This window comes from Ranitomeya variabilis, chromosome 2 (genome assembly GCF_051348905.1).
Source record: "Ranitomeya variabilis isolate aRanVar5 chromosome 2, aRanVar5.hap1, whole genome shotgun sequence".
Taxonomy (NCBI): Eukaryota; Metazoa; Chordata; class Amphibia; order Anura; family Dendrobatidae; genus Ranitomeya; species Ranitomeya variabilis.
The window spans coordinates 524,335,991-524,341,990 of NC_135233.1; positions in this window are offsets into that span (position 1 = coordinate 524,335,991).

Sequence of the window (6,000 nt, forward strand, 5' to 3'; positions counted from 1 at the left end):
GGCATTATCACGAAGGATCTGAAATACCATCCTGACTTGTTTCACATGAGACTCCCAATCATCTGAAAAAATAAAAATATCATCCAAATATACAATCACGAATTTATCAAGATTACTCCGAAATATATCATGCATGAAGGACTGAAACACAGATGGAGCATTAGAGAGTCCGAATGGCATCACAAGGTATTCAAAATGGCCTTCGGGCGTATTAATCGCAGTTTTCCATTCGTCACCCTGCTTAATACGAACAAGATTATATGCCCCTCGAAGGTCAATCTTAGTAAACCAACTAGCCCCCTTAATCCTAGCAAACAGATCAGAAAGCAAAGGCAAAGGGTATTGGAATTTGACCGTGATCTTATTCAAGAGGCGATAATCAATACAGGGTCTCAAGGAGCCATCTTTTTTGGCAACAAAAAAAAAACCTGCTCCCAATGGTGAAGAAGATGGCCGAATATGCCCCTTCTCCAAGGACTCCTTAACATAGCTCCGCATGGCGGTATGTTCTGGCACAGACAGGTTGAAAAGTCGGCCCTTAGGGAACTTACAGCCTGGAATCAAGTCAATAGCACAATCACAATCCCTATGCGGTGGAAGGGAACTGGACTTGGGCTCATTGAATACATCCTGGAAATCTGACAAAACTCAGGAATTTCAGAAGAGGGGGAGGAGGCAATTGACATCAAAGGAACTTCACCATGAACCCCCTGACAACCCCAACTAGTCACAGACATAGATTTCCAATCTAATACCGGATTATGCACCTGTAACCATGGGAAACCCAGCACAATAGCATCATGCAAATTATGCAACACCAGAAAACGACAATCTTCCTGATGGGCTGGCGCCATGCACATGGTCAGCTGTGTCCAAAACTGAGGTTTATTTTTAGCCAACGATGTAGCATCAATGCCCCTCAAAGGAATAGGACTCTGCAAAGGCTGCAAGGGGAAACCACAACGTCTGGCAAATTCTAAGTCCATTAAGTTTAGAGCAGCGCCTGAATCCACAAATGCCATGACAGAAAATGACGATAAAGAGCAGATCAGGGTCACAGATAACAGAAATGTAGGTTGTACAGTACTGATGGTAACAGAACTAGCGATTCTCTTGGTACGCTTAGGGCAATCAGAAATAACATGAGCAGAATCGCCGCAGTAAAAACACAACCTATTCTGACGTCTGAATCCTTGTCGTTCAGCTCTAGACACAATCCTATCACACTGCATAGGCTCAGGACTCCGCTCGGAAGACAATGCCATAGTGTGCACAACTCTGCGCTCGCGCAAGCGCCGATCAATCTGAATGGCCAGAGACATAGAATCACTCAGACCAGCAGGCGTGGGGAACCCCACCATAACATCTTTAACGGATTCAGAAAGACCCTTTCTGAAGATTGCCGCCAAGGCATCCTCATTCCATTTAGTCAGTACAGACCATTTTCTAAACTTCTGGCAATATGATTCTGCCGCTTCTTGACCCTGAGACAGGGCCAACAAGGTCTTCTCAGCATGATCCACTGAATTAGGTTCGTCATACAATAACCCAAGCACCTGAAAAAAGGTGTCTACATTAAGCAACGCCGGATTCCCAGGTTCCAGGGCAAATGCCGTATCCTGGGGGTCACCACGCAGCAGAGATATAACAATTTTAACCTGCTGGATGGGATCACCAGAGGAACGGGGTTTCAGAGCAAAAAACAGTTTACAGTTATTTTTAAAGATCAGAAATTTGGACATATCCCCAAAAAACAAATCAGGAGTTGGAATTCTAGACTCTAAAACCGGAGTCTGAACGATATAATCGGAAATACCCTGTACTCTAGCAGCAAGTTGATCTACACGAGAAGCCAATCCCTGAACATCCATACCAGCTCCGAACTCCTGAGCCACCCAGAGGTAAAGAGGGAAGAAAAAAAAAAAACACAACAGACTACAGAAAAATAAAATGGCTCAGCACTTTCCTTCCCTTCTTCTGAGATGCAGTTAACTCATTGTTGGCCAGTTGTACTGTTATGATCTGGTGGCCTAAGAGCAGCATGAGACGTACTCTGGAGAAGGTGGTACCTGTACTGACCGCAGACCCTGAACTTAACACCGCAACTAGAAGTAGCCGTGGAATGTACCTAGTGCTCCCTAGACATCTCGACACAGCCGGAGGACTAATTACCCCTAGAGATAGAAAAGGGAAAACTATCTTGCCTCAGAGAAAATCCCCAAAGGATAGACAGCCCCCCACAAATATTGACTGTGAGAGGAGAGGGAAAAAACATACACAGACTGAAATCAGAATTTAGCAAAGGAGGCCACTTCTAGCTAAATAGAAAGGATAGGACAGAGTACTATGCGGTCAGTATTAAAACACTAGAAAATATCCACCACAGAAAATACAAAATCTCCACAGCTAACTAAAGATATGGAGGGTATATCTGCATCTCCAGAGATACCAGCTTGGCTAAACAAATCCTTATACAGACCAAGCTGGACAAGACAAAAACATGGAAAAGAACTGAACAATAAGGCCACAGCATGTGGACAGCAAAAAATCAAGGCCAGAACTTATCTTTGTTGAAATGAACTGCAAAGCAGGAGAGACCAGGCAGAGATGTGAATCCTCCAGGAACAATGGACAACTGGCACTGACTAAAGGGTGAAGCAAGACTAAATAGCCCAGTCAGAATTGCAAAAAGTGAACACACCTGACAAATGCTGCGATTCAGAGACAGCAGCGCTACCACTTACAACCACCGGAGGGAGCCCAAGAGCAGAATTCACAACAACACACATCCAGAAATGTAATACACACATCCAGAGATACAATACACATCCAGAAATATAATACAATTCCAGATTTGCTGAATTAACATACGTTGTCTCTTACAGGGGTTGAAGTTTGGGTTGTAGGAGATTCCTACGTATACTGGGCCGAAGAGAGGGCCAAACTGCGGCCAGGAGGAACAAATCTTTACCTCCCGGGCATAAAAGTTAACTGGAGGGGTATCAGAGGCCTCCAGTGGAAACAGGTGTTCTAGGAGATGGTTGGCATAGCAAGGATGGCGGAACACCCGGTGATAATGGCGTTACACGCGGGTGGCAATGACCTTGGAAAACAAAAGGTGGCCGAATTGTACAAATGGGTGACAACTGATATGGATCGGTTCAGCTGTCTTTTCAGGAACATAATACTGGTGTGGTCGGATATAACACCACGGGCCGTATGGCAAGGAGCAAGAGATAAAAAAGCCATAGAGCGGACAAGGGGTAAATTCAATGCTCAGATTGGAAAATGTGTGAGAGGAAGAGGCGGTATCGTGATTCGTCACCACCCGCTACAAGGGGATAACATGCCACAATTAAGACCGGATGGAGTTCACCTAACGGACATTGGCCTCAATATTTTTTTGTTGGGTTTACAGGATGGGGTTGAACAGGCCCTAACATTAATGGGTGGGGTCAGAGTCCCACGTAGGTAATACACGGGATCCTCCGTGGCGGAAGAAGCGGAGGAGGGCAAAGGTCGTAACGGCTCATTGGGCCAATTCCCCTGTCGATCACGGACAGGAGCTCAGCGCGATCCACCCGTTACGATATGTAATTGCCTTTCTCTGCTTATTTAATTAATAAACTGTGACCGACCTGTTCAACCCACCTAGGACTGTGTGTATTTCATTACGGGATTGATGGGAGGGGGGAAGGCACTGGTTACGACACCCAGGTCTCCACAGTCTGGCAGGCGCGGTACTGAGTAAGGTTCTGACTGGGGAGCACACAGAGAAAGCATCAGTAAAATGATGTCAGTGCCAGTTCCCCCTGGCATCACTCCCCCCTTAGTGATGCACTAATTAGGAGACCCCCGGCCAGCCAGTGGTCACTAGAGGGGAGGGGTCCTACGGCCACTCCTACAGGGGTTAAATCCAGGTGTCCGGCCGGGAACTTCCTCCTTTCCTCCCGGCGGACACCTGGAAGCTTTTGTCCCACCCTCCCTCCTTTTTAAAGGCTAATGACGATACTAACCCGCGGGATAATGTAAATTTGTAAATTCGATTGCAATATACAAAAAAAAAAAAAGAAATATATATACGTATGTGGATGTAACTAACCTTAGTAATCTTTATTAAGTCACAGCGGAAGAAACGGAGGGCAAAGGTCGTAACCGCTCGTTGGGCCAATTCCCCTGTCGATCACTGACAGGAGCTCGGCGCGAGCCGCCCATTACGATATGTAATTGCCTTTCTCTGCTTATTTAATTAATAAACTGTGACCGACCTGTTCCACCCACCTAGGACTGTGTGTGTTTCATTTTGGGATTGATGGGAGGGGGAAGGCACTGGTTACGACACCCAGGTCTCCACAGTCATGTAATACACATCCAGATTTATAATACACACATCAAGCAAGATAATACACACATCCTGAAATATAATACGCACATCCAGAAATATAATACACATCCAGATATATAATACTCATCCTAAAATATAATACACACATCCAGGAATGTAATACACACATCCAGAGATACAATACACATCCAGAAATATAATACACTTCCAGAAATGCAATACACATTTAGAAAGGTAATACACATCCAGAAACATAATGCACACATCCCGAAATGTACTACACAGCTACAAATGTAATACACATGTCCAGATATATAATACACATCTAGAAATGTAATACACATCCACATATATAATACACATCCAGAAATGTAATACATACATCCAGATATATAATACACACATCCAGATACACATCCAGAAATATAATACACATCCAGAAATGTAATACACATCCAGAAAAAGAATACACTTCCAGAAATATAATACACACATCCAGAAATGTGTTACACATCCAGAAATATAATACACATCCAGAACTGTAATACACATCCAGAACTGTAATACATACATCCAAAATTGTAATACACACATCTAGAAATATAATATACTTCCAGAAATGTAATCCACACAGAAATATAATACACACATCCAGAAATGTAATACACACCCAGAAATGTAATACACACATCCAGAAATATAATACAAATCCAGAAAAGTAATATGCACATCCAGATATATAACACACACATCCAGAAATGTAATGCACACATGGAGAAAAGTAATACACATCCAAATATATAATACACACATCATAAAATATAATACCCACATCTAGAAATGTAATACACACATCCAGAAATATAATACACTTCCAGAAATGTACTACACATCCACAAATGTAGTACACACATCCAGATATAAAATACACATCTAGAAATGTAACTCACATCCACATATATAATACATACATCCAGAAATGTAATACTCATCCAGATATATAATACACACATCCAGAAATATAATGCACATCAAGAAGGGTAATACACACATCCAGAAATGTAATACAAATCTCTAAAAATAATACACACATCCAGAAATATAATACACATCCAGAACTGTAATACACATCCAGAAATGTGATACACATCCAGAAATATAATACACATCCAGAACTGTAAGACACACATACAGAAATATAACACACTTCCATAAATGTAATACACATCTAGAAATGTAATACACATTCACTTATATAATACATACATCCAGAAATGTAACACACATCCAGAAATATAATACACACATCCAGATATATATTACACATCTAGAAATGTAACACACATATCCAGATATATAATACATACATCCAGAAATGTAATATACATATCCAGAAAGGTAATGCACACATCTAGAAATATAAAACACATATAGAAATATAATACAGATCCAAAAATGTAATACACATCCAGAAATATAATACACATCCAGAAATGTAATACACATCCAGAAATATAATACGCATCCAGAAAAGTGATATACAAGTAAAAAAATGTAATACACATCCAGAAATGTAATACACAACGAGTTGTGTAATAACATAAAGCAACAACTAAAATGCAGAAACAATATTGACTTATTCAAGATCTCTCTTC